We start from the raw sequence: 14,144 nt of genomic DNA on the forward strand, positions 1-14,144 counted from the left end.
TTGGACTAGATGATCTCCAGAGGTCCCTTCCAACCTCAGCGATTCTGTGATTCTGTGATTCTGTGATTCTGTACTCTGTGTCTATTAATTTTCAAAGCAAGAGTTTTCAATAGATGATCTTGACAAGGAAAATAAATGCATGAGAATTTCCAGCATGGATATTGGAGCTGGGGAAGTGCAATCACAGCAATAATATGTAAAATGATTTGTAGGTGCCCAGTGTGAAAGTCTGAACATATTTCATAAAATAGGTGTAAAATGGATTCATTTGGCATAGTCAGACTGGTAGATCTATCAAAGAAGAAATTACCCTTTGACAAATTGTAGATGAACAACAGGACTGTAGAATAGGTTTGTATTTGGTTGCAGAAAAGTTTGCAAAGGTATGTATTGGTTACTAAACAGGATGCAAAATATGTTGTTAAAAAAGAATGAAGAACACGCAGGATTTTGATTTGTAAAGGATGTGATCAGTATCATTGATCAAGGATTTRACATAGTGCAAACTATAAAGTCATACTGCTCTCAAACATTTTAAGGTCTAACCAGGAAAATATTTGGAAACTACTTTTTCTTTTTTTCATATACTTTGGCTTAATTGGACTCAGAAACTCCACTTCATTTTGTTCTTCTTATGAATATATGTCTGATACCAGTGCTAGTGCTTATGACTGGTTGCTCTGAAGTAGCATCTTCTCTTACTTTGCTGCCAGAGATCAGAGGAAGGAGCAACCAGTTAGGTACTTGGTATGAAAGTGTCATACTGAAGAGAAGTGACTTTGGGAAATTTGTTTTTGAATGTATGAGAAGGATAGTTGTATACTTTGGCCACTGAAAATGGACTAAATACAATACTGTGAAGGGGAAAAACCAAGAAAATGAAATTTGATGTGGGATTAAATGCATTTAGACAAAGCAGAGGTTAATTTCTGCTGTGTTTCAATTTCTTGACTCARCATTTTTAAGTTTTTGTCACACATTTTGCTATTCAGAAAACCAAAGGAGATACTGTACATATGTGCTACATATACTACATCAACCACCATGTTCCTCAAACACTGGACTTCGAAATAAAAATTGAAGTGCACTACATATTGCTGAGTGAAAACAGCATCAGAAAACTGTGCTAACAGCAAACAAATGCTTTAAAAAGGATTTCAGATACTCCGATAATCAAAGTATTACATGCTGAAGTGTTCTCAGGTGTTCACGTAAGGCAAGGTTTGGATGAATCCAGCCATGAGAAAAGCACAGAATTCTGAATCTACTTTTAGGCATTTTGAGACACTGCAGGACTTAGGCATCATTTCAGGTTCTTTGTAGCTCCGTATGCAGTGCAAGCAGTGTTCTGCTGACTTTTCTGCAGTGTTCAGGAGAAAAATAATTAACTGCAATGTGAAACTGTCCCACTTTTTGCAACACCATTTTTTGCAAGGACAGATGCTAGTGACAGGATGTTAGACCATCTTCTAGCAAAAATGTTTCAATGACAGCAGAAGAAAAGGCAGAGGTTCTTTGGCATCTTTGCCCTTCCAAGCAACATCATCCTTATTTTGTCACCATAATTTGCTCAACATCCTCAGAGTGTTGCTGTTCATGAAATGTCATGAGGAAGGGTATGTGAGAGGCGTCATAAAATGGAAGTGATAAATATTTTGAGAACAATCTGTAAACCTTGATATACAGTCTTTATGCAAGACTGTCATTCAGTAGGATGTTCCCTGATCACCAAGGGAAATGTATACATTCATGCTTAAAGAGAACTCCTGGGAAAAGAAAGAATAGATCTCCCCCTAAATCTATCAAGGTAGCAAAACAATAGTGCTAAAATTAGCCATATTACAGAAGTGATTTTGTAAAACATACCTGATACTCAGAACTTGATAATGAATTGCAAACACAAGAAAAATGTTTTTAGTTGGCCTGGCTGTAAGTTTCTGGAAAGAGATGTTCTTTCAGGAATGCTTCTTATCTGGTGTAAACAAGGGATTGAAGGGCAAGGAGTTTGTTGTTTTAATTGCTGAACATTTAACATATAACTTTGACAAATTCAAGCGAGGAAAAAAAGGTCCAGTCTTAAAACAGTTTGAGGAGGTAATTCTTTGATGGGTAGCCAACAAAAGGAACTTTGGCACCTCAAGGCGTAAGAGTTTATTGTAATTGAAGAGATGAAATTGCATAATTTGGGAATTGGTGGAAATCATATTGTGTCATAATGCAGTGTTAGTCTGGCCACACAGTGCATAATGACAGCTGCTAATCAAGATATTAAGCACTGTAAAAACAGAAGCAGAGGTGTTTTCTTCTGTCTGGTCATGAATAGTGCTATCACAGTTAATATACCCAAATCTGAAATCTTAAAATACATATAGGAAACAGTATAAAAGAATTTTTTAAACCCCGTGAAATTCATGATCATTATTGTCTCCACATTGTAATAGAACAGAAAAGTGAGTAAAATTATCAGTGGGCTACTCAAAATATTTCAGTTCTAGCAATTTATAGGTACCACTAAGGAAGACTGACCACACGATATAAGTTTTGGATGAATTTATAACTGATAAATTAAAAAAAAAAAAAACTCTTTTGGCAACTCCATTATCTTTTGGAGTACAGAGTCTTCAGTACTTTAAAATATTTGTGCAGTATTAGCACAACAGGGTTCTGAGCTCAGTAACTTCTAGATATTACAATATGTTAAAAGTTGGTTTGAAAACAAGTAATTAGAGAGTTATCACACCTTTTGAATTTGATATGATGATGTTCTGGGCTAGAACTTCCCCCCCACCCCCAAATGAATTGTAGTCAGAAACAAATTGGGGTTCATTTTATATGGAGTTTTTTCTTTTTTTTGGAAAGTTAATTCATGAAGAATTTCATTTAAATTCATAACTACACAGTTTTTAACTATTGCTGTTTATGACTTAGCGTTTTAATGTATAGGCACATAATCAGCAAGGTGTTCGTAAATGTGAAGTATCAATATTGCCAGAATGTTACAACAGCACTTGTAATTTTTAGTATTACCAGTGTACCTGATATACAGAAAGACAACCATCCTGTTGACAGCATTTAGGAAAGATAAGTGTTGCAAATATGCTGAAATACTTCTAAGRTTTCAATGTGCCAGGAAATCAGAGCCAGAGAAATAATGAATCAAGAATACTGGTTGGTTATCTCTAATGCATATGGGCGAGAACAATACATTGCAAAGAGAAAGTGGTTAACAACTTGCCAAGGTGATAGTTATATCATCCCTTTGGGTGGCAGACTTCAAGAAGAGTAGCAGTTGTCTAAACAAAAGCAAAGAGGATATTTGATTTTTTTGTTCTAGAGTCAGTAAAAATACTGCTGACAAAACATATGTGCACTTTCCCACCACCTTAAAAATAAGTAATTATAGAGAACAGCAAGCAATGCCTTTAGATAATAGATCTCTCTCTCATGCCAAAGAAACCATTATAGAAGGAATTATTTTGATGAATAAAAGTGTAAGTCAGATCAGACAGGAATTACTGACATATCTCCAATATGAAGTAGAATAATCTTCTCCTCTGTCAAAGAGATTTAATTGTCTGCCCTGACCTCCATCTGTTCTATTAATTGACTGCATTAGTTTGTGGTAGATATTTTTGGTTGGTATTATGTTTTATTAGTAGGATTTCTTAAGCTGATATAATAGTAGCACACACGAAGCTGTAACTCTTGCCATGTGACAAGGCAAAATTTTTTCAATCCTGACCTAAATCAGTTCTTCCTTGTCAACTTGAGAGCTGCAAATTGTTTTTGATTCTTTTGTTTCTGCTGTATCATCCCATAAGGATGTGTTAAAAAGCAAAAAAAAAAAAGGGGGGGGGAGGAGGAGAAATCCTTTACAAAATAAATGAAATCTATATTGCCTGAATTGAAGAATGAGAAAGAAGTACATATGTTTCTGTACATGTCTTACATGTATGTTAAAAGGGAAGAAGGGAAGCTAGAGAGAAATAACCATGGAGAAGAAAACGCCTGTAGGAAAGAGCTGTAATTTGGAGAAAAGAACAAGCTAGTGGAGTGCAGTCAGTGAGCAAGATTTGAGAATTAGACATGAAACTGAGAAGCCATGTGTGAATGAGAAAAATTCTAGAGATATTTTGATAAGAGGACAGATTTTGAAGTAGAGGAAAACAAGAATAAGAAAGGTCTTAGAAAGATAGTGGACCATAATGTTTTGTCATAAAGTCATACTGTTAAAACTTATTTCCCCTCATTATATAATGTGCCAGCATATTTACTCACCTTCTCCTGTTCTCTTTACTCAACTGTGATCAGAATTTTATATCATATAAAAACCTAGAGCACACTTAGTTTAAGAAGACAGTGAGTGTTGCTGTGTGTATAATGATGTATTATATGGTCAAAGAAATCTTTGAAAGGATTCATTTGATAGGATTCATTTCTGTATCTGCTTGCAGTTATGAAAGTCCCATGTAGTTTTTGATGTCCTGTGAAAACAGGTAGAGTTCTAAATAAGATGATGTGTAACGATCTTGCACAGCTTCCATTAGAAAGTTATTCATAAGTAGTACTTACTGCATCAAAAAATTATGGGAAACATTAGAAGAGTGATATGTTTTCTATCTATTTGAGAGAAAGAAGCAAAATAACCATACATTTCTAACATAATATTGTTTTTTTTTTCTCAAACCTATCAGTTCTATGTTAGTAAAGACTAATGTTAGGTGTAGCTGGTGGAAATAAACTGATAACCTTGTTCAGTGAGATATGACTTTGCTTCAGGGAAGATATCATGCAGTGGAGTTTTCAAAATAACACAGAGAAGGTGATGAAAAAGAAGTTAATATTAGAGGATGAAAAGAATTGAAGGTTATGAGAGAAAATGGCTGAAGTTCTTTCTAAATTCTATATACTTAATTTCTTACCAATGCATTTCACTTCAACTTTTAACCATCAGTAGAACTAGTCAAAGAACAAACAAACACTATTAGAAGCTCAAACTAGAATATGTTCTTTCTGATTTTAGTCATGAGGACTTGGTTCACATATGAAATTCACAGGAAAACTGCAATTTTCCTATATTTCTGTATCACGGTTTTAGGGATAATTCTGTGTATATTGTTAAGAGGTGAGGGAAGAAATCTCTTGCCATACTTCAGCCAGCCGCCAGTTAGATGTCCAATGACTTGGGCTCCTTAAACATAACCTTCAGAATGTTTTTATGGTGTTTTGTCTCATCTCATGTTTAATGTCAGACACTGTTACAGTAGGAATAATAGCTGTGTGAAGTGTATGTCTCTAGTTTAGGCAGAATGTCTAACTTTGTCAGATAACATTAGTGAGAACAACACTAGCTTTAGTGATGAGCTGTGAGGTGTCCAAAGTAGAGGAGATACCTTTTCATGGTGCTAGACAGAACTGTAAAGTTCCACTAATGGTAGTAGCAGGATGAGCAGGAGAAGGAGAAATGACCAATTCTCAGATTCATTGTTGGCTTTCATTTTCTGCTTTGATACCAGTTCTACACACTACAAAGCAAATATACTAAGTTAAAGTTCTGAAAAGCCATGGATGCAAGAAAACTTAATTAGCTAAACATAAGATGATTTTAGAATTGTTATGCTTGTAGCAGAATGGTAGGGGCTGTCAAGCAAATCATTTAAAGAAATCTGTTTCATTTTTTTGTTCTTGTTTTGTATTGTTTTGTTGTGGTGTGTTTTTTTTTTCCCCTCACAGGATAGCATTGACTTAGTGATTTTGAAAATTCTTTTGGAATTGTGAAAAAGACCATGAAAGATGATCTGATTTGTATTCTTTGGGGAGTCAGGATTGGGAATAGAAGATCTCTCTAACTGAATAGGTAATTTACTACAAACAATTTGTTTTTTACACTATTTTCATTTCCCATCTCAACATAGCTTTCTGTTCTTTTCCTGTTGGCCTTTTGGGCTTCAAATAGATACATTTGGAAAAATAGTGATTAAAAAAAGAAACACAAATCATTGATACTGGGAAATTTTGTTCAGGCCTCTGTGTGTATTGCATTTTGTCTTGTAGTTCATCTTCTTGGTACTTTGTGTAACTTAATTTCCAATGTCCCAAAAGAATGGAACTTCTGCTACCAGAAGTCTGTCTTAGGTTTCTAGATTTTATAGTTGGATTCTGGACAATTCCTTAATATTACTCGACYTTCAATGTCTTTTTACAAACTCATCCCGCTGTTTTGTTAAGTTTATATACTCTCATATTATGGATTTGTCAACATTTGTGAAGTCAAATGATGGCTAGATTTCATGAATTTCCTGCTGGAATTCCTCAAACTTTGTTCTTATTTTTCATATCTAGGCAATAAAGGGACAGCCTGTACACTAAATAAAAGCAAGTAGAGGCAATCTTGGGTTTCAAGCACTGGTGGGGAGGAGAAAAATGTCTGGTTCTGCCCATGAGGCTATGTCTAGTAGTAAATGAAAAGGTCCAGCTCCTGTTCTCTGGCCCTGAGGCCATGTAGCACAGCACAAATTGCATCCATATAGTTAAAATCTTTCTTACCTCTAAAAAAGGATTGCCTTATCTGTACTGCCTGTTGAGGGCAACTTCTGGTTTGGTTCCTTGATCATGCCAGTGCATTGGCTTAGATATTGTTATGTGACATTTTGCAAGGGAGTTTGCTAACAACTGTGCAGGATGAATATTGTGGCAGCCCTGTGCTGACRTCCATGCTCTAGCTCTGTTTAGTTTACTACTTAGAGCTAAACTCCAGTGCTACTGCAGTGGCTTAAAAACAGCCTGAGATCTGGATCCATATGGGGACTTCTGTATGGTAATATTCTGCATAATGCTGCCTAGCTTTTGGGTGTCCACATTGCAGAATAGAATCTACAAACCCAGTAAAGTGCCTAAGTCCACTATTAAGTTGAGACAAGCTGTCCCTCTTCCTAAATATAAAGGGCTCAAGCCAGCATTTACAGGAGAAAGCCCTTTCAGTTAGGCAGCAAGAGAGCAGCACGAGAACAGAAGTTGTAGGGCGTTCTTCCCTTCTGCTGACGAAGTTGTCCACTGTCAAAAAGAAAGCAAACTTCATGGAGAAAAAGCTCAGTTTGAAATCTAATGCTTGTAACATGAAAGATGGGAGGTGTGGATTTAAACTTCTTCGTGTATACAAGGTAGTCATCCAGCTCTCCCAGTTCCAGGATGTGTGTCATTGTGTCATTGTCATATAAATGAACACCACCTGGTCACTGAACTAGGTACTGCAATGAAAATGTCATAAAATCTCTATCTTCTACTTAATTCAGTGTTATGGGTGTGTTTAATAGCAGAGCAGTGACTGTTTTTCTGCTATATAATATGTTGGAGTGTGGGAAGCTACATGCCCAGCTAGTTTAATTTGCTTTTCCCACCCAGTTTTTAGCTACTGTAACATTGGTAATGTTTTTTCTTCTTGTGCTGGAATGACTACAGGAAGAGATCCAATCCTAATCATTAAAGAGCCCAGAGATCAAATTGCCTAACGATCTGAGTTGGCTCGGACTAGGGGTTTAGTTCCTCTCATCCTTTGGGAGGATGTGCATGGGTTTAATGGAGAAGACAGGTAGAGAGGAAAAAGACCTATGAGTTTCCTAATGAACATTTAGACAAAACTGATAGATTCCCTTAAGAATTTTTCTTTTCGGTGGTTTGATCTTTCTTACTGGTGAGAAGTTAAGCCTGTTCTGTTAGGAATGTTTAATTTTTCTATCTTGGAGTGGTAATGGGTGATGATCTTTGATATTTGTGTAGAGTCAGTTAAATTACAAAGATTACAAAGATTCTATAAACCTAAAAAAATGTGTAAACCAGTGATTATTGTATGTATTTCTTTTCATTTTTTTATATTCATAATTGATTTTTTTACTCCAGGAGCAAGATGTTTTTCTCTACAGGAGCTTTTGTGTTACAGAAACTCAGTGGTGAACATCCTCTTTCAGACCATAACACTTTCTTTTGGAATAACACATCTGAATTTTTGAAAAGAGAGGTGCAGCAAAGAAATAAAGGGACACTCCAAGAGAACTACAAATCTTTTACAAGGTTATGTCAGAAAATCTGGCAATGAAATCAGGAGTCCTGCTAGACTGTACTGATGCTATTTTTATTCATTCACCTAAAATATATTCTTGATTAGAATTTTCTTAGACTTTGCAGCCACGATCAAAGATTACCACATTGATGTGTGTTGTGATCGTCACCCATGGTCATGTTTTAGGCTTGGGACTCTTTCTGAATGAGAAAGGCTTAGTACCCTGTCACACACTACCCTGCAATCAGAATTCATTTTTGCTTTATTATCTGAGAATGTGTCATGACCTCCCTGGCATTCTGCGTTCGGGCATTTTGAAGGTTTCAGGCTACAGTGTCCATTCAGTCATGAGAAGCTCAAATTCATATCATGAATAGTTCGGTTTGGATCTGACTAGAACACAGAATGAAAGTTTGAGATAATTAGTAATTTAAAAGAGTTTAAACAGTTTATGCAGGTTTTTTTCTTTTTCCCCTTATACTGATAACTCATACTTATTTGCAATCTTTATCAATTTATCTCAAGAAGCAGAAAATATCATCAGAATTATCTGACCACTGAAATTTTTCTATGCATCCTATGTGCAATAACAGTCAAAGGTGGAGTTTAAAAGTCAGAAGGATAAGCGCAGCTGTCTAACTGAGCATTTCCTGTTAGTCTTATGTCCTCCTGGACATGTTTTTTATCATTTTAAATACAGAAAAAAAGTAATGGAAGGCCATACCTGTGGCTGTTCAGCAAAAAAGCCAAAAACCTGATTTTTTACAGAACACTTTAGAAATGTATTTCTTTTGCTTTTCTTGGAAGGGAGTGATGGTCATTTTTTTGCTTTCCCTCCACTTGCTTTTCAAGTTGTTTTAATTGTTGAGAGAATTGCAGTTTTCAAAAACAATTTAGGGACCAGACCGCACAGCCTTTTCTCATAATCCCATCATTCTTTTAGATAGTATTTGAGATTTATAAATTCAGAATAAGAGTGGTAGCTGCAGGAAAGAAGCAATAATACAAGATAAATGTGTATCCATTTTCTGAAAAGTAAATGGTGATTGCAGTTTCTCACCTGAGGGATCTGCTGACATTTTCACAGCTTGTCTGAGAGACTTTCTGGGGATGCTCAGAAGAGGGTAAATGTAGTATGTCAGTTGAAAAAGTGGATTATTTGAATGTTTGTGTATCATTTATATTGATTTGCACATTTTCTTTCTATATTAAGAAAAAGAATGATCTACCTTTGTCCTCAGCTAATTCTAACCATAAATCTGAGATCAACTTCAAGTTCTGCAGTGTTGTTTATATAGTTTGCATTTGTTTTCACTTTAAGAAAAGACACAACATAATTCTTAATTTTGTATTGCTGATATTTAACTTCATTTCATTTCTAGTCTTCAAATCTTCAACTGAGTATTCACAGGGAATTAATGAGGGACACATTAGAAAGTGAAGTAAAAGACACATGGCCAAAAAGTAGTATTTTGAATCACTAAAAATCCCTCCTAACCCCTGTTACCTGTTGAGTTGCTCTGATTGCACAGTAACCTGATACTACAGCAATAACACCAACATCTAACTAGGTTAATCCAGTAGTAATGTAGCTATGCAGATCGTATACTCAGTAGACAAAGTTCAGTTGGTTTCAGTGATCTCTCATCCCTGGTGAAGTTTATAATGATGAGTTAGGGGCTTTTTTTTTTTTTTTTTTGGTTGGCAGTACTTTGTGGTGTCACAGGTGAATATTTGTAATTTTTTCCCTAAGTGTAGGCAATTAGCATAATAAATCCACTTTTGGAATCTATTCTTGCTGTGAAATTGCTTACAAAATCCAAAAAATAAATATATAGCTTCTGTTGTGAAAAATAATTTGAGTCATAAGACTCTGCTGCATGCTAATTTGAAGCTACACCTTGCTATGGACTCAGTTTTGAAATTTAACAATATATATGGTTTGCTAATTTCAGTTAAYAAGCTTCCCACCAACTTCATAGTAATCCAGGCCAGAAACTGCATATTAGCTCATGACTGGTGTTCCTTTGTGTTTTCCTTCACTGTGGTTTTGTTTGATTTTTCTGAATAGCTTTATGTAGCATGAGGAAAAATAGAGCTAAGTTCATTTCAATTCATGAAAAAGATATTCCTAGAAATTGGGAAAAAGCCTAAAGAAGTCATAATTGTATATTATTTGAAGGGGTGGTAGACAGCAATAATATGTTTTTGATGATACTTGATGATACTGTTCTTATGTTATTGAGCAAATGTTTTGAATAATTAAAGTGATGGTTATGAGATTGTATCAGAGTCCAATACTCTCTGACCAGGTTCTTTTAGATATTCCACACATGGAGGGTGTAATGTTTAATATCAAAATTTACTTATTTGAAGGTATTTGATGTTACATGTGATTTTTAATTTAGCACAGTGATACAGCACTATACTGAAATCACAGTACAAGTGTACATTACACTTAGCAAAATATAGCAATTGCAATATACAGTTCAATCACAATACCAATGGGATTCCCATTACTGTTCTCTATGATATGCTCACCATCAGGACATGGGTGTCCCCAGTCACTGGGAAGGAATTTGTGGGTTGAAACCAACTCAAACCTTTTGCTCTCTGAAATTGTTTAGTTTTTATACTCTCTGTTGGGCTGAGTCACGTATGCACTCCTCCCATGCTGGTCTGGCTAACTCAGGGAGACATTCACACTCTTTTGATGAACTCAGGGAGAAACATTTACACCAGTTGATCCACTCAACTGGAATTCAGTGAGCTGATCCACTCAACTGACATAGCTGTTTATCTAAAACAAAGGCCACCCTCCAGTCCCCTTTGTGTTGAGATGAAGTCAGCTTTCTGTGTGACAGCTGTGGTCAGTCACACCCTACATTATTCCTGAGCTCCATGGGCACCTTGCCCTTGCCCATCTCCTCTCTGAGCCTTCTTTCATTGCATGGGTTTATTGACTGGTCACAGGTTGCAAAGCTGAGTTTGTTACTGCCAGAGTTTTAAACTTGGTATGGGAAGAGCTTTTACAGAAAATGACTGTGTGATTAATTCTTTGTTAAATATCCAAATTCTATAAATGTATTGTTAAAAGTAATACTAAAGGCTTATTCACAAATTGCTATCCCTCGGATCGTTCTTATTTATGATCTCCTGCCATGGCATTCATTTATTCTAGAATAAATAGGTAGGTATTTAGGTAATAGGTAGAATAGGTAGGTATTTATATTTAAAACAGGATTTTTAAATTAATTTTAATAAAAGAAAAAAAAAGAACCCAAAAATTTACTTTAGAACTTTCCAGCTGACATCTTTAGAGGAGAAGAGAGAAGGGAAAGAAGGAAAGCCACATTTCCTGTTCTTGGTAAATGAAATATTTKTGACATCCCAATATTCTGTAAAAATGCATTAAATACTATACAAAACATCACTATAGGGAGAATCTGAAATTGCAGTGTTTATATTATTTATAATTCTTGTTCTGGTGATTAGGTTTCAGCTAATTAAGCCAACTGTGTGCTCTCAGAGCATATATCTAAACAAGAGAATGTGGGACTATACCCTGCCCATCCCAGACTCTGTATTGGGATCAGACCTATGTACACATCAGAAAACTTGCCCCAGGGGATTTGGACAGAAGGGAGAGACAGATGGTAAGAGACTGAAAGTTGAGGTGCACAATAGTGTACTAGTCAATTTAGATAAAGCCAGAGAAATCCCAGGAGATCTGTGTAGTCTTCAGTCTCCTGTGTTCATATCGTTTATATTTGTGTTTGCTTTTCTTGTCACTGTCCATGATCCCCACAAGCAGGTCACAAAAACTTGAAATCACTTTAGAGTGTGTTGTCAGACCCTGGAGCAAAGAAGACTTATAAGCTTTGTCTCAAATTTCCCCAGCAGGTACAAAATCAGGATAGAGCTATTGACATACTTAGTTGCTCAAGGTGGAAAAATCAGTAAGTGCTAACTGCAGATCCTGGAAAAAACATCAGGTTTGCCCTGAAGGCCTGATTCATACACTGTTTAAGCATCTCAAACTGTGGCTTGGGGCTTAGATTCATAATCAAGCATAAGTGGTGTTTTTAGTAGATGCATATCAGTGTTAACTTCCATCTACATTTACTTCAAAGGCCATAAATGTCTCATTAGCCTCAAATTACGCTCCTCTACCAACAAAAAAACACATGCATAAAAGTGTGTGATTTCAGACCTTCTTTGACTTCTTTTCATGTGTCAAGTTGGCAAAAGCTGCCATTTTAAATCTAACATGTTTTTCATTGTTTCAGTGAGTGATGCTTCCAACTAATAATTGTTTTTACAAGCCTATTTGTGCACATTTTTCTAATATTTAAAGAAGTAAAATAAAGAAAAAAAGCAGAAAAAATAGGATTTCCTTTCCTTAATTTAACCATTTAAATGTTGTCAACGTAGACATTGAAGCTCTCCCTGTAGTCAATGGAGAGCAGGACTATCTCACATGGCAATTCATGCAAAACGTGTCCAGCATGCCTAATTTTCTGTTACTCAGTCACACTTCTTTCCAGTCCAGAGGTAGATCTAGAAATAACCTTCAGTTTTCTTCCACGTGGGAATTAACAGGGTAGAGAAGATTATGCATTTGTAAATAAAGTTACCATGTTGTCAGAATGTGAAAGGATATGTGCTTTTGCTGCATTCCACTGTTCATTGTTTCAAGTAGCACCTAGCTTGGGAGAGACAATTCCCACCAATAGTAAATAACAATGATGAGACAGGTACATTTCTTCCTCTAGACTCAATATGTAAAGGTATATTAAATAGTTGACTGGATGAATATAGATGTGCATCTAACTAAAAAAACCCCATAATCTTGTTATACAGTAATACCTAAAACATTTTAATATACACACTGTTTTGTACTGAAGATTAATTGATTAATCTCTAATTGCAATTTGTGATTCTCTGTTTATTCTGTGTATTCTTTATTTCCAATGTTTTTAAAGATGTACATCTGCTGTTTCATGAATTTATAGATAGCAAGCTGCCCTACTTGATCTTTTGATACTCTTACTGAAAATTAGTCTGTATATCTTTCTGTGTGTATAAGTGTGCATGTGTTTCATGTGTGAAACTAACTTGATTAAAATGATAATTTCTCTAGTAATAAGTCAACAAACTGGTAATTGTGGGATATTTTCTGGCTAATACAATCTATGAGAGGCCCTTTCTTCATTAGGCATATAGCAAAATATCAATACATGCTTTATTACTTAAGTAAACTTTTTGAAGAGAACTATTTAATAAGAAATTATTAAAAACCTTGATTGTTCCTACTGCCATTTAATTGGATAACAGCAACAATGTTTAATAACCAGAACATATTACAAAAAATAGTGGTCTTAATCTGTCTATTTATAATCTTAGAATTGCTTTTTTATGGTATATACCTTGCCTGTGTTAATGCACTTATCACTGCTGTTCATTTACACTTTTGTGCTGATTGTCAAAGGCTGCAGGTCTGTCATAGATCAGACTGTGGGGCTGAGACAGATAGCTATATTGTTTATTAAGTCACACCTTCCACAGCTGTTTATTATCTTTAGTATGTATATTAATTGAGGACTTACACTTTCCTTCATGTTGTCATTTTTACTTCTTTCCGTGCTGGTAATGCTTTCATTCTTGTTTATTTGTCATTCTCATTTTCTTTCTTTTCTTTTTTTTTGTTTCCTTTTTTTTTTTCCTTTTTCCTATTTGCTGATTGCTTTCCCTGCCTAATTTTCTCTCTGTTCACTTTTTATCATTTGGATCACTGTCTTTCCTTCCACCTTGGCAATTTTCTCATAAGTTTATTCTACATTTCTTTTTCTTGCAGTGGTGTTATAGACTCCTGCAGTATGGGTCTCAGGGGAGTAGGACCTGCTGCTGCTCCCTGAGCACAGAATAAAGCTTCAGTTGGCCACTTTGTGGTGCACAGCCAGAAAAGTGTTCCAAGGTCAGGATGGAGAGAGAATGAGGAAACAGTACCCAAACCCAATTGCCCACTGCTGCTTTCTGTTGTTACGGACAGTAGCAGAAATTGGAAAGGAAGACAGTACCTGAGGAG

Source organism: Apteryx rowi, unplaced genomic scaffold (genome assembly GCF_003343035.1).
Source record: "Apteryx rowi isolate R43461 unplaced genomic scaffold, aptRow1 scaffold_290, whole genome shotgun sequence".
NCBI classification, from domain to species: domain Eukaryota; kingdom Metazoa; phylum Chordata; class Aves; order Apterygiformes; family Apterygidae; genus Apteryx; species Apteryx rowi.